Raw genomic sequence first — 15,472 nt, 5'->3', positions numbered from 1 at the left:
CCTAAATTTCCTGTAAAGTATTCTGCTTGAAAAACTAATCAAGTTCTTCTGAGTTTTATAGTCATCATGTGCACATACCATTTCCTGTCCCAAAAACTCATCAAAAAATTGAGTGTGTGCGCAGCCCAACCCTCCAATCAAAACGTGTGCATTTTGAACTTCTAGTGGTGTTTGGAAAAGTTTTGCTCCAAAAGGTCCAGAAAAAAACCCTCAGTGTGAATCTTTAGCTTTTTTGCAGATGGAAGTTTACTAAGGCATTCAAAAACAATTGTAATTTTCTAACAGGAAATCACTTAAGATAGCATCACTTTATTGGGTACCTTTTTGAAGAGATTTTATGTTCATGATGTGTTTCCTGCAGCTGTTTTGCAGAGTTAGCTGTTTTGTTAGAGTTAGTTTCTTAAAGCCTTTCTTGCAGACTTTTGATTTGATGGTGTCTAGTCTGGCGTAGTTTTCATCAGGATCCACTTCACAGAAGCAACAAGTATTTTTTTCTTTGCCACCAGGTGTTTTTGAAAACCTGAAATGGATGAAAACTCTCAAAAATGTAGTAATTATGTGTGAACATTTTTTCTCAGTATTTGAAATTTTCAACTTTGCAGTTATCTTGATGGATGAGCTCAAGAACTGAACTATTCTGTTTCAAAACATCACAAAGGCTCCAGTGAGAATTGAACTCACGACCCCTGGTTTACAAGACCAGTGCTCTAACCACTGAGCTATGAAGCCAACATGACTTTGCCATATCTTTGGATGCCTATTTCGAATCATCCAATAGCCACTCAGCTGCATTACCAACACATGACCTTAAATTTCTATTTTGAAAACACACTATTAACATAATATCCCATCACCAACAAACCAACTGCTCCTGCAACATAAAATCATGAATTGCAAACATTCTGAATATTCTGATCTATAACTAACTACGTGTTTGTAGGCAATCTGATGTGCAGAAAAATAAAATTGGATGGATAGGCAAAGAACAGAATTCTACTGCTTGCTTAACTAAATTACAAAGCCACACATCATGAATTGATGAAGAAGGGTCATTCGATTCCTAAAGCTCTGCTAGAAGGAGCTTAAGAAAGGATTTGGACAAACATGTTATACCCAAATATTATCAACATCTTACCAAGAACTTTTGAAAAGGTAGTCTTTACTTCACCTAAAGTCAATATTCAACCCCACCAACTTGATAACACTGACCCAAACAGGTAGGCATTTTTCATAGGAGAGTATCAAAGAAATTGTCAGGCTTCAGTGAGAGTCCCTGGTTTACAAGACCAGTGCGTTCACCACTAAGCTATGACGCCAACATGACTTGGCCCAATCTTTGGATCTCTATTTCAAACCATCCAATAGCCACTCAGCTGCATTACCAACACATGATCTTAAATTTCTATTTTGAAAACACACTATTAACATAATATCCCATCACCAACAAACCAAATGCTCCTGCAACACAAAAGCATGAATTGCAAACATTCTGAATCTTCTGATCTATAACTGACTACGTGTTTGTAGGCAATCTGATGTGCAGAAAAATAAAATTGGATGGCTAGGCAAAGAACAGAATTCTACTGCTTACTTTACTAAAATATATTACAAAGCCACACATCATGAATTGATGAAGAAGGGTCATTAGACTCCTAAAGCTCTGCTAGAAGGAGCTTAAGAAAGGATTTGGACAAACCTGTTATACCCAAATGTCATATATTATCAACATCTTACCAAGAACTTTGGAAAAGGTAGTCTTTACTTCACCTAAAGTCAATATTCAACCCCACCAACTTGATAACACTGGCCAAACAGGCAGGCATTTTTCATAGGAGAGTATCAAAGAAATTGTCAGGCTTCAGTGAGAGTCAAACTCACTTTTACGAGACCAGTGCTCTAACCTCTGAACTATGAAGCCACAAGTTGATGATTTCTCAAGCAACATAGGGATCAGTCTGAAACGCATAAGAAAATTTGCAATCCACACCAGCAATGATTGTAAGGTAAAGCATGCTAAAAATGTAAAGAGAAGCATGATGATTTATTTATATTTTCAATTGTACCAAATTTAAGAATGAGTTCCGAAATTTTTTTAGGTCAGTATTAATTTATGCGCAACTGAAGTTCTATGGAACCATTTAAAAAAGATGAGGTTTTCAAGCTGAAACTGCTGAAGAAAGCAAGTTTTAAATCAAATCTGCTCTAAATTCTTTGTCTCCACATAACATTCAATCTAAGGTCATGAGGTTTATTTACATTTCAATTGTGCCAAATTTGAGAATGATGTCTGAATTGTTTTTATGTCAGTAATATGCTACGTTCAGATGGAGTTTTATTGAGGCATTCAAAAAAGAATACTTTTTAAAGCAGAAACACCCTATCATTGGGAAGCTTTCAAATGAGTTTTAGCTTTCTAAAGTGGCTCCTAAAGCACTTTTTAAGAGTTCTTGAAATGATTTTGAAGAGTTTTCCCCTAATGCTTTTTTGCAGCCTTTGGATTTACAGTGTCCACTTTAGACCAGTTTCCATCAAGACCTGCTTCAAAGATGCAATATCCCCTTTTATTTTCACCTGGCATTTTTGAAAACCTGAAGTGGAATAAATCACTCAAAATAGCTATGACTGTGTGTTCACGCTGTTATTTTTTTTCCTTTATTTTCAGAGCAGAAATGGTACAAGACAATGTGCACTCAGAGGTTTTTAGCTGAATTTTATCATGGCATTCAAAAACAATGAAACCACTTAAGAAAACATCACTTTATTGGGAACTGGTTTGACTTTTTTTGGAGTTTTTTGCCATCGATTTTGCGTAAAAAAGCTAACGATTTGTTTATTTTTCAATGGAGTGAATAAAGTGACCAGAAAATGACAGTAAAAAAGACTTTAAAGAAACAATGGGAAAAGCGTGAAAAAAAGCCATCTGAAATATTTTAGAGGACACAAACAGAAAGATGACACAAAAGACGATTCAGGGGAAGAAAAGTCCTAAATTTCCTGTAAAGTCTTCTGCTTGAAAAACTCAAGTTCTCCTGAGTTTAAAAGCCGTCATGTGCACCTTCTATTTCCTGTCCCAAAAACTCATAAAAAAAACTGAGTGTGTGCGCAGCCCAACCCTCCAATCAAAACTTGTGGTTTTTGAACTTCCAGTGGTGTTTGGAAAAGTTTGGCTCCAAAGGTTATAAATAAAACCTCATTGTGAATCTTTAGGTATTTTGCAGATGGAAATTTATTAGGCATTCAAAAACAATGAATTTTTCTAACAGTAAAACACTTAAGAAAACATCACTTTATTGTGAACTTGTTTGACTTTTTTGGAGTGTTTTGCCATCGATTTTGCGTAGAAAAGCTAACGATTTCTTCATTTTTCAATGGAGTGAATAAAGTGACCAGAAAATGACAGTAAAAAAGACTTTAAAGAAACAATGGGAAAACCCTGAAAAAAAAGCCATCTGAAATATTTTACAGGACACAAACAGAAAGATGACACAAAAGACGATTCAGGGGAAGAAAAGTCCTAAATTTCCTGTAAAGTCTTCTGCTTGAAAAACTCATCAAGTTCTCCTGAGTTTAAAAGCCGTCATGTGCACATACTATTTCCTGTCCCAAAAACTCATCAAAAAACTGAGTGTGTGCGCAGCCCAACCCTCCAATCAAAACTTGTGTTTTTTGGACTTCCAGTGGTGTTTGGAAAAGTTTTGTTCCAAAGGTTATAAAAAAAACCTCATTGTGAATCATTAGGTATTTTGCAGATGGAAATTTATTAGGCTTTCAAAAGCAATGAATTTTTCACTTTATTGGGAACTTGTTTAACTTTTTTTGGAGTGTTTTGCCATCGATTTTGCATAAAAAAGCTAACGATTTCTTCATTTTTCAATGGAGTTAATAAAGTGATCAGAAAATGACAGTAAAAAAGACTTTAAAGAAACAATGGGAAAACCGTGAAACAAAAGCCATCTGAAATATTTTAGAGGACACAAACAGAAAGATAACACAAAAGACGATTCAGGGGAAGAAAAGTCCTAAATTTCCTGTAAAGTCTTCTGCTTGAAAAACTCATCAAGTTCTCCTGAGTTTAAAAGCCGTCATGGGCACATACTATTTCCTGTGCCAAAAACTCATCAAAAAACTGAGTGTGTGCGCAGCCCAACTTGATGTATTAATTTATGCGCAACTGAAATTTTATGGAACCATTTAAAAAAAATGGATGTTTTCAAGCTGAAACTGCTGAAGAAAGCAAGTTTTAAATCAAATCTGCTCTAAATTCTTTGACACTGACCCAAACAGGTAGGCATTTTTCATAGTAGAGTATCAAAGAAATTGTCAGGCTTCAGTGAGAGTCGAACTCACGACCCCTGGTTTACGAGACCAGTGCTCTAACCTCTGAGCTATGAAGCCACTACAAGTTGATGACTTCTCAAGCAACATAGGGATCAGTCTGTAAAGCATAAGAAAATTTGCAATCCACACCAGCAATGATTGTAAGGTAAAGCATGGTAAAAATGTAAAGAGAAGAATGATGATTTATTTATATTTTCAATTGTACCAAATTTAAGAATGAGTTCCGAAATTTTTTAGGTCAGTATTAATTTATGCGCAACTGAAGTTCTATGGAACCATTTAAAAAAGATGAGGTTTTCAAGCTGAAACTGCTGAAGAAAGCAAGTTTTAAATCAAATCTGCTCTTTATTCTTTGTCTCCACATAACATTCAATCTAAGGTCATGAGGTTTATTTACATTTCAATTGTGCCACATTTGAGAATGATGTCTGAATTGTTTTTATGTCAGTAATATGCTACGTTCAGATGGAGTTTTATTGAGGCATTCAAAAAAGAATACTTTTTAAAGCAGAAACACCCTATCATTGGGAAGCTTTCAAAGGAGTTTTAGCTTTATAAAGTGGCTCCTAAAGCACTTTTTAAGAGTTCTTGAAATGATTTTGAAGAGTTTTCCCCTAATGCTTTTTTGCAGCCTTTGGATTTACAGTGTCCACTTTAGACCAGATTCCATCAAGACCTGCTTCAAAGATGCAATATCCCCTTTTATTTTCACCTGGCATTTTTGAAAACCTGAAGTGGAATAAATCACTCAAAATAGCTATGACTGTGTGTTCACACTGTTATTTTTTTTCCTTTATTTTCAGAGCAGAAATGGTACAAGACAATGTGCACTCAGAGGTTTTTAGCTGAATTTTATCATGGCATTCAAAAACAATGAAATCACTTAAGAAAACATCACTTTATTGGGAACTTGTTTGACTTTTTTTGGAGTTTTTTGCCATCGATTTTGCGTAAAAAAGCTAACGATTTCTTTATTTTTCAATGGAGTGAATAAAGTGACCAGAAAATGACAGTAAAAAAGACTTTAAAGAAACAATGGGAAAAGCGTGAAAAAAAGCCATCTGAAATATTTTACAGGACACAAACAGAAAGATGACACAAAAGACGATTCAGGGGAAGAAAAGTCCTAAATTTCCTGTAAAGTCTTCTGCTTGAAAAACTCATCAAGTTCTCCTGAGTTTAAAAGCCGTCATGGGCACATACTATTTCCTGTCACAAAAACTCATCAAAAAACTGAGTGTGTGCGCAGCCCAACTTGATGTATTAATTTATGCGCAACTGAAGTTTTATGGAACCATTTAAAAAAGATGAGGTTTTCATACTGAAACTGCTGAAGAAAGCAAGTTTTAAATCAAATCTGCTCTAAATTCTTTGTCTCCACATAACATTCAATCTAAGGTGATGAGGTTTATTTACATTTCAATTGTGCCAAACTTGAGAATGATGTCTGAATTGTTTTTATGTCAGTAATATGCTACGTTCAGATGGAGTTTTATTGAGGCATTCAAAAAAGAATACTTTTTAAAGCAGAAACACCCTATCATTGGGAAGCTTTCAAAGGAGTTTTAGCTTTATAAAGTGGCTCCTAAAGCACTTTTTAAGAGTTCTTGAAATGATTTTGAAGAGTTTTCCCCTAATGCTTTTTTGCAGCCTTTGGATTTACAGTGTCCACTTTAGACCAGATTCCATCAAGACCTGCTTCAAAGATGCAATATCACCTTTTATTTTCACCTGGCATTTTTCAAAACCTGAAGTGGAATAAATCACTCAAAATAGCTATGACTGTGTGTTCACACTGTTATTTTTTTTCCTTTATTTTCAGAGCAGAAATGGTACAAGACAATGTGCACTCAGAGGTTTTTAGCTGAATTTTATCATGGCATTCAAAAACAATGAAACCACTTAAGAAAACATCACTTTATTGGGAACTTGTTTGACTTTTTTTGGAGTTTTTTGCCATCGATTTTGCGTAAAAAAGCTAACGATTTCTTTATTTTTCAATGGAGTGAATAAAGTGACCAGAAAATGACAGTAAAAAAGACTTTAAAGAAACAATGGGAAAAGCGTGAAAAAAAGCCATCTGAAATATTTTAGAGGACACAAACAGAAAGATGACACACAAGACGATTCAGGGGAAGAAAAGTCCTAAATTTCCTGTAAAGTCTTCTGTTTGAAAAACTCAAGTTCTCCTGAGTTTAAAAGCCGTCATGTGCACCTTCTTTTTCCTGTCCCAAAAACTCATAAAAAAGACTGAGTGTGTGTGCAGCCCAACCCTCCAATCAAAACTTGTGTTTTTTGAACTTCCAGTGGTGTTTGGAAAAGTTTGGCTCCAAAGGTTATAAATAAAACCTCATTGTGAATCATTAGGTATTTTGCAGATGGAAATTTATTAGGCATTCAAAAACAATGAATTTTTCTAACAGTAAAACACTTAAGAAAACATCACTTTATTGGGAACTTGTTTGACTTTTTTGGAGTGTTTTGCCATCGATTTTGCGTAAAAAAGCTAACGATTTGTTCATTTTTCAATGGAGTGAATAAAGTGACCAGAAAATGACAGTAATAAAGACTTTAAAGAAGCAATGGGAAAACCCTGAAAAAAAAGCCATCTGAAATATTTTACAGGACACAAACAGAAAGATGACACAAAAGACGATTCAGGGGAAGAAAAGTCCTAAATTTCCTGTAAAGTATTCTGCTTGAAAAACTAATCAAGTTCTTCTGAGTTTTATAGTCATCATGTGCACATACCATTTCCTGTCCCAAAAACTCATCAAAAACTGAGTGTGTGCGCAGCCCAACCCTCCAATCAAAACGTGTGCATTTTGAACTTCTAGTGGTGTTTGGAAAAGTTTTGCTCCAAAAGGTCCAGAAAAAAAACCTCAGTGTGAATCTTTAGCTTTTTTGCAGATGGAAATTTACTAAGGCATTCAAAAACAATGTAATTTTCTAACAGAAAATCACTTAAGATAGCATCACTTTATTGGGTACCTTTTTGAAGAGATTTTATGTTCATGATGTGTTTCCTGCAGCTGTTTTGCAGAGTTAGCAATGAGATTGTCTTTCTTAAAGCCTTTCTTGCAGACTTTTGATTTGATGGTGTCTAGTCTGGCGTAGTTTTCATCAGGATCCACTTCACAGAAGCAACAAGTATTTTTTTCTTTGCTACCAGGTGTTTTTGAAAACCTGAAATGGATGAAAACTCTCAAAAAATGTAGTAATAATGTGTGAACATTTTTTCTCAGTATTTGAAATTTTCAACTTTGCAGTTATCTTGATGGATGAGCTCAAGAACTGAACTATTCTGTTTCAAAACATCACAAAGGCTCCAGTGAGAATTGAACTCACGACCCCTGGTTTACAATACCAGTGCTCTAACCACTGAGCTATGAAGCCAACATGACTTTGCCATATCTTTGGATGCCTATTTCGAATCATCCAATAGCCACTCAGCTGCATTACCAACACATGGCCTTAAATTTCTATTTTGAAAGCACACTATTAACATAATATCCCATCACCAACAAACCAACTGCTCCTGCAACATAAAATCATGAATTGCAAACATTCTGAATATTCTGATCTATAACTGACTACGTGTTTGTAGGCAATCTGATGTGCAGAAAAATAAAATTGGATGGATAGGCAAAGAAGAGAATTCTACTGCTTGCTTAACTGAATTACAAAGCCACACATCATGAATTGATGAAGAAGGGTCATTCGACTCCTTAAGCTCTGCTAGAAGGAGCTTAAGAAAGGATTTGGACAAACATGTTATACCCAAATATTATCAACATCTTACCAAGAACTTTTGAAAAGGTAGTCTTTACTTCACCTAAAGTCAATATTCAACCCCACCAACTTGATAACACTGACCCAAACAGGTAGGCATTTTTCATAGGAGAGTATCAAAGAAATTGTCAGGCTTCAGTGAGAGTCACTGGTTTACGAGACCAGTCTCTAACCTTTGAGCTATGAAGCCACTACAAGTTGAGGATTTCTCAAGCAACATAGGGATCAGTCTGTAAAGCATAAGAAAATTTGAAATCCACACCAGCAATGATTGTAAGGTAAAGCATGGTAAAAATGTAAAGAGAAGCATGATGATTTATTTATATTTTCAATTGTACCAAATTTAAGAATGAGTTCCGAAATGTTTTTTGGGTCAGTATTAATTTATGCGCAACTGAAGTTCTATGGAACCATTTAAAAAAGATGAGGTTTTCAAGCTGAAACTGCTGAAGAAAGCAAGTTTTAAATCAAATCTGCTCTAAATTCTTTGCCTACACATAACATTCAATCTAAGGTCATGAGGTTTATTTACATTTCAATTGTGCCAAATTTGAGAATGATGTCTGAATTGTTTTTATGTCAGTAATATGCTACGTTCAGATGGAGTTTTATTGAGGCATTCAAAAAAGAATACTTTTTAAAGCAGAAACACCCTATCATTGGGAAGCTTTCAAAGGAGTTTTAGCTTTATAAAGTGGCTCCTAAAGCACTTTTTAAGAGTTCTTGTAATGATTTTGAAGAGTTTTCCCCTAATGCTTTTTTGCAGCCTTTGGATTTACAGTGTCCACTTTAGACCAGATTCCATCAAGACCTGCTTCAAAGATGCAATATCACCTTTTATTTTCACCTGGCATTTTTCAAAACCTGAAGTGGAATAAATCACTCAAAATAGCTATGACTGTGTGTTCACACTGTTATTTTTTTTCCTTTATTTTCATAGCAGAAATGCTACAAGACAATGTGCACTCAGAGGTTTTTAGCTGAATTTTATCATGGCATTCAAAAACAATGAAACCACTTAAGAAAACATCACTTTATTGGGAACTTGTTTGACTTTTTTGGAGTTTTTTGCCATCGATTTTGCGTAAAAAAGCTAACGATTTCTTTATTTTTCAATGGAGTGAATAAAGTGACCAGAAAATGACAGTAAAAAAGACTTTAAAGAAACAATGGGAAAAGCGTGAAAAAAAGCCATCTGAAATATTTTAGAGGACACAAACAGAAAGATGACACAAAAGATGATTCAGGGGAAGAAAAGTCCTAAATTTCCTGTAAAGTCTTCTGCTTGAAAAACTCAAGTTCTCCTGAGTTTAAAAGCCGTCATGTGCACCTTCTATTTCCTGTCCCAAAAACTCATAAAAAAAACTGAGTGTGTGTGCAGCCCAACCCTCCATTCAAAACTTGTGTTTTTTGAACTTCCAGTGGTGTTTGGAAAAGTTTGGCTCCAAAGGTTATAAATAAAACCTCATTGTGAATCATTAGGTATTTTGCAGATGGAAATTTATTAGGCATTCAAAAACAATGAATTTTTCTAACAGTAAAACACTTAAGAAAACATCACTTTATTGGGAACTTGTTTGACTTTTTTGGAGTGTTTTGCCATCGATTTTGCGTAAAAAAGCTAACGATTTGTTCATTTTTCAATGGAGTGAATAAAGTGACCAGAAAATGACAGTAATAAAGACTTTAAAGAAGCAATGGGAAAACCCTGAAAAAAAAGCCATCTGAAATATTTTACAGGACACAAACAGAAAGATGACACAAAAGATGATTCAGGGGAAAAAAAGTCCTAAATTTCCTGTAAAGTATTCTGCTTGAAAAACTAATCAAGTTCTTCTGAGTTTTATAGTCATCATGTGCACATACCATTTCCTGTCCCAAAAACTCATCAAAAAATTGAGTGTGTGCGCAGCCCAACCCTCCAATCAAAACGTGTGCATTTTGAACTTCTAGTGGTGTTTGGAAAAGTTTTGCTCCAAAAGGTCCAGAAAAAAACCCTCAGTGTGAATCTTTAGCTTTTTTGCAGATGGAAGTTTACTAAGGCATTCAAAAACAATTGTAATTTTCTAACAGGAAATCACTTAAGATAGCATCACTTTATTGGGTACCTTTTTGGAGAGATTTTATGTTCATGATGTGTTTCCTGCAGCTGTTTTGCAGAGTTAGCTGTTTTGTTAGAGTTAGTTTCTTAAAGCCTTTCTTGCAGACTTTTGATTTGATGGTGTCTAGTCTGGCGTAGTTTTCATCAGGATCCACTTCACAAAAGCAACAAGTATTTTTTTCTTTGCCACCAGGTGTTTTTGAAAACCTGAAATGGATGAAAACTCTCAAAAATGTAGTAATTATGTGTGAACATTTTTTCTCAGTATTTGAAATTTTCAACTTTGCAGTTATCTTGATGGATGAGCTCAAGAACTGAACTATTCTGTTTCAAAACATCACAAAGGCTCCAGTGAGAATTGAACTCACGACCCCTGGTTTACAAGACCAGTGCTCTAACCACTGAGCCATGAAGCCAACATGACTTTGCCATATCTTTGGATGCCTATTTCGAATCATCCAATAGCCACTCAGCTGCATTACCAACACATGACCTTAAATTTCTATTTTGAAAACACACTATTAACATAATATCCCATCACCAACAAACCAACTGCTCCTGCAACATAAAATCATGAATTGCAAACATTCTGAATATTCTGATCTATAACTAACTACGTGTTTGTAGGCAATCTGATGTGCAGAAAAATAAAATTGGATGGATAGGCAAAGAACAGAATTCTACTGCTTGCTTAACTAAATTACAAAGCCACACATCATGAATTGATGAAGAAGGGTCATTCGATTCCTAAAGCTCTGCTAGAAGGAGCTTAAGAAAGGATTTGGACAAACATGTTATACCCAAATATTATCAACATCTTACCAAGAACTTTTGAAAAGGTAGTCTTTACTTCACCTAAAGTCAATATTCAACCCCACCAACTTGATAACACTGACCCAAACAGGTAGGCATTTTTCATAGGAGAGTATCAAAGAAATTGTCAGGCTTCAGTGAGAGTCCCTGGTTTACAAGACCAGTGCGTTCACCACTAAGCTATGACGCCAACATGACTTGGCCCAATCTTTGGATCTCTATTTCAAACCATCCAATAGCCACTCAGCTGCATTACCAACACATGATCTTAAATTTCTATTTTGAAAACACACTATTAACATAATATCCCATCACCAACAAACCAAATGCTCCTGCAACACAAAAGCATGAATTGCAAACATTCTGAATCTTCTGATCTATAACTGACTACGTGTTTGTAGGCAATCTGATGTGCAGAAAAATAAAATTGGATGGATAGGCAAAGAACAGAATTCTACTGCTTACTTTACTAAAATATATTACAAAGCCACACATCATGAATTGATGAAGAAGGGTCATTAGACTCCTAAAGCTCTGCTAGAAGGAGCTTAAGAAAGGATTTGGACAAACCTGTTATACCCAAATGTCATATATAGCACTTGTTGGTAAATGCGACGCATCATCTCATTAATTTCTTTGGATTAGTACTTGAACTGAGCAGTTCTCAATATAGTTTTGTGTTAATTAGTGTTCTAAAAGTTTGTTCATAGCTTGATTTTTGCACTAACTTTATGTTGTTGTCTGTTTTCCAGTGAAAAGCATGAACTCATCAAGAAGAAGTTGTCTTAACGATCCAGACTCATTCTGTTACATTTGTGGTGAATACACACTGCCAAAACATAGAAGAAACATAACAGACTTCGTAAAAAAAGTGTATTTTGCCTATTTTGGGGTTATGCTTGGGGACCAAGACAAGTTTTGGGCACCACACATAGTGTGCAAAGCATGTATCGAATTATTACGAAAATGGAGCAAAGGACAAAGAAAAAGCTTCAAATTTGGTGTTCCAATGGTGTGGAGAGAGCCAAAAAATCATCATGATGACTGTTATTTATGGTAAACACAGGTACAGGCACATCTTCACAATGAGGGACAGGCCTTCTTGCAGATTCCATGTTACTCCCATTTTCGTTTCTTATGCTTATTGAATCCTTGCACTTGCACTGCACAGAAATAACAGTCATCATGATGATTTTTTGGCTCTCTCCACACCATTGGAACACCAAATTTGAAGCTTTTTCTTTGTCCTTTGCTCCATTTTCGTAATAATTCGATACATGCTTTGCACACTATGTGTGGTGCCCAAAACTTGTCTTGGTCCCCAAGCATAACCCCAAAATAGGCAAAATACACTTTTTTTACGAAGTGTGTTATGTTTCTTCTATGTTTTGGCAGTGTATATTCACCACAAATGTAACAGAATGAGTCTGGATCGTTAAGACAACTTCTTCATGATGAGTTCATGCTTTTCACTGGAAAACAGACAACAACATAAAGTTAGTGCAAAAATCAAGCTATGAACAAACTTTTAGAACACTAATTAACACAAAACTATATTGAGAACTGCTCAGTTCAAGTACTAATCCAAAGAAATTAATGAGATGATGCGTCGCATTTACCAACAAGTGCTATAAATAAGATACCAAAAATCTCAAAAACTTGAGCCAATCTGGCAAAACTGATGACATATTCAGAATCAGCACCCCAAAAATACCCCAAATTCATTAAAATATTTTGGACACCAGAAAAAAAATTTTTTTTCGTTGACCTGTGTAAGATACCAAAAATCTCAAAAACTTGAGCCAATCTGGCAAAACTGATGACATATTCAGAATCAGCACCCCAAAAATACCCTAAATTCGATGAAATATCTTTGGCACCAAAAATGCTGTTGACCAGTGTAATATATGACATTTGGGTATAACAGGTTTGTCCAAATCCTTTCTTAAGCTCCTTCTAGCAGAGCTTTAGGAGTCTAATGACCCTTCTTCATCAATTCATGATGTGTGGCTTTGTAATATATTTTAGTAAAGTAAGCAGTAGAATTCTGTTCTTTGCCTATCCATCCAATTTTATTTTTCTGCACATCAGATTGCCTACAAACACGTAGTCAGTTATAGATCAGAAGATTCAGAATGTTTGCAATTCATGCTTTTGTGTTGCAGGAGCATTTGGTTTGTTGGTGATGGGATATTATGTTAATAGTGTGTTTTCAAAATAGAAATTTAAGATCATGTGTTGGTAATGCAGCTGAGTGGCTATTGGATGGTTTGAAATAGAGATCCAAAGATTGGGCCAAGTCATGTTGGCGTCATAGCTTAGTGGTGAACGCACTGGTCTTGTAAACCAGGGACTCTCACTGAAGCCTGACAATTTCTTTGATACTCTCCTATGAAAAATGCCTACCTGTTTGGGTCAGTGTTATCAAGTTGGTGGGGTTGAATATTGACTTTAGGTGAAGTAAAGACTACCTTTTCAAAAGTTCTTGGTAAGATGTTGATAATATTTGGGTATAACATGTTTGTCCAAATCCTTTCTTAAGCTCCTTCTAGCAGAGCTTTAGGAATCGAATGACCCTTCTTCATCAATTCATGATGTGTGGCTTTGTAATTTAGTTAAGCAAGCAGTAGAATTCTGTTCTTTGCCTATCCATCCAATTTTATTTTTCTGCACATCAGATTGCCTACAAACACGTAGTTAGTTATAGATCAGAATATTCAGAATGTTTGCAATTCATGATTTTATGTTGCAGGAGCAGTTGGTTTGTTGGTGATGGGATATTATGTTAATAGTGTGTTTTCAAAATAGAAATTTAAGGTCATGTGTTGGTAATGCAGCTGAGTGGCTATTGGATGATTCGAAATAGGCATCCAAAGATATGGCAAAGTCATGTTGGCTTCATGGCTCAGTGGTTAGAGCACTGGTCTTGTAAACCAGGGGTCGTGAGTTCAATTCTCACTGGAGCCTTTGTGATGTTTTGAAACAGAATAGTTCAGTTCTTGAGCTCATCCATCAAGATAACTGCAAAGTTGAAAATTTCAAATACTGAGAAAAAATGTTCACACATAATTACTACATTTTTGAGAGTTTTCATCCATTTCAGGTTTTCAAAAACACCTGGTGGCAAAGAAAAAAATACTTGTTGCTTTTGTGAAGTGGATCCTGATGAAAACTACGCCAGACTAGACACCATCAAATCAAAAGTCTGCAAGAAAGGCTTTAAGAAACTAACTCTAACAAAACAGCTAACTCTGCAAAACAGCTGCAGGAAACACATCATGAACATAAAATCTCTTCAAAAAGGTACCCAATAAAGTGATGCTATCTTAAGTGATTTCCTGTTAGAAAATTACAATTGTTTTTGAATGCCTTAGTAAACTTCCATCTGCAAAAAAGCTAAAGATTCACACTGAGGGTTTTTTTCTGGACCTTTTGGAGCAAAACTTTTCCAAACACCACTAGAAGTTCAAAATGCACACGTTTTGATTGGAGGGTTGGGCTGCGCACACACTCAATTTTTTGATGAGTTTTTGGGACAGGAAATGGTATGTGCACATGATGACTATAAAACTCAGAAGAACTTGATTAGTTTTTCAAGCAGAATACTTTACAGGAAATTTAGGACTTTTTTTCCCCTGAATCATCTTTTGTGTCATCTTTCTGTTTGTGTCCTGTAAAATATTTCAGATGGCTTTTTTTTCAGGGTTTTCCCATTGCTTCTTTAAAGTCTTTATTACTGTCATTTTCTGGTCACTTTATTCACTCCATTGAAAAATGAACAAATCGTTAGCTTTTTTACGCAAAATCGATGGCAAAACACTCCAAAAAAGTCAAACAAGTTCCCAATAAAGTGATGTTTTCTTAAGTGTTTTACTGTTAGAAAAATTCATTGTTTTTGAATGCCTAATAAATTTCCATCTGCAAAATACCTAATGATTCACAATGAGGTTTTATTTATAACCTTTGGAGCCAAACTTTTCCAAACACCACTGGAAGTTCAAAAAACACAAGTTTTGAATGGAGGGTTGGGCTGCACACACACTCAGTTTTTTTTATGAGTTTTTGGGACAGGAAATAGAAGGTGCACATGACGGCTTTTAAACTCAGGAGAACTTGAGTTTTTCAAGCAGAAGACTTTACAGGAAATTTAGGACTTTTCTTCCCCTGAATCATCTTTTGTGTCATCTTTCTGTTTGTGTCCTCTAAAATATTTCAGATGGCTTTTTTTCACGCTTTTCCCATTGTTTCTTTAAAGTCTTTTTTACTGTCATTTTCTGGTCACTTTATTCACTCCATTGAAAAATAAAGAAATCGTTAGCTTTTTTACGCAAAATCGATGGCAAAAAACTCCAAAAAAGTCAAACAAGTTCCCAATAAAGTGATGTTTTCTTAAGTGGTTTCATTGTTTTTGAATGCCATGATAAAATT

General features: G+C 35.2%; 5 non-coding genes across 5 annotated transcripts; 1 reads left to right on the top strand and 4 right to left on the bottom strand.

Annotated features, from left to right (window-relative positions):
* Positions 1-656: 656 nt before the first annotated feature.
* Positions 657-729, bottom strand: TRNAT-UGU (transfer RNA threonine (anticodon UGU)). The gene has a single exon. It is a non-coding gene; the product is annotated as a tRNA-Thr (tRNA).
* A 3,593-nt stretch (positions 730-4,322) lies between these two features.
* Positions 4,323-4,395, bottom strand: TRNAT-CGU (transfer RNA threonine (anticodon CGU)). Its single transcript has one exon. It is a non-coding gene; the product is annotated as a tRNA-Thr (tRNA).
* A 3,266-nt stretch (positions 4,396-7,661) lies between these two features.
* TRNAT-UGU (transfer RNA threonine (anticodon UGU)) lies at positions 7,662-7,734 on the bottom strand. Its single transcript has one exon. It is a non-coding gene; the product is annotated as a tRNA-Thr (tRNA).
* A 2,840-nt stretch (positions 7,735-10,574) lies between these two features.
* On the bottom strand, positions 10,575-10,647 carry TRNAT-UGU (transfer RNA threonine (anticodon UGU)). Its single transcript has one exon. It is a non-coding gene; the product is annotated as a tRNA-Thr (tRNA).
* A 3,291-nt stretch (positions 10,648-13,938) lies between these two features.
* Positions 13,939-14,011, top strand: TRNAT-UGU (transfer RNA threonine (anticodon UGU)). The gene has a single exon. It is a non-coding gene; the product is annotated as a tRNA-Thr (tRNA).
* The last annotated feature ends 1,461 nt before the right edge of the window (positions 14,012-15,472 follow it).

This window comes from Dendrobates tinctorius, unplaced genomic scaffold, assembly GCF_039654945.1.
Source record: "Dendrobates tinctorius isolate UK_male_01 unplaced genomic scaffold, ASM3965494v1 ptg000031l, whole genome shotgun sequence".
In the NCBI taxonomy this organism is placed as follows: Eukaryota; Metazoa; Chordata; class Amphibia; order Anura; family Dendrobatidae; genus Dendrobates; species Dendrobates tinctorius.
This window is presented reverse-complemented; position numbering and strand designations above follow the sequence as displayed.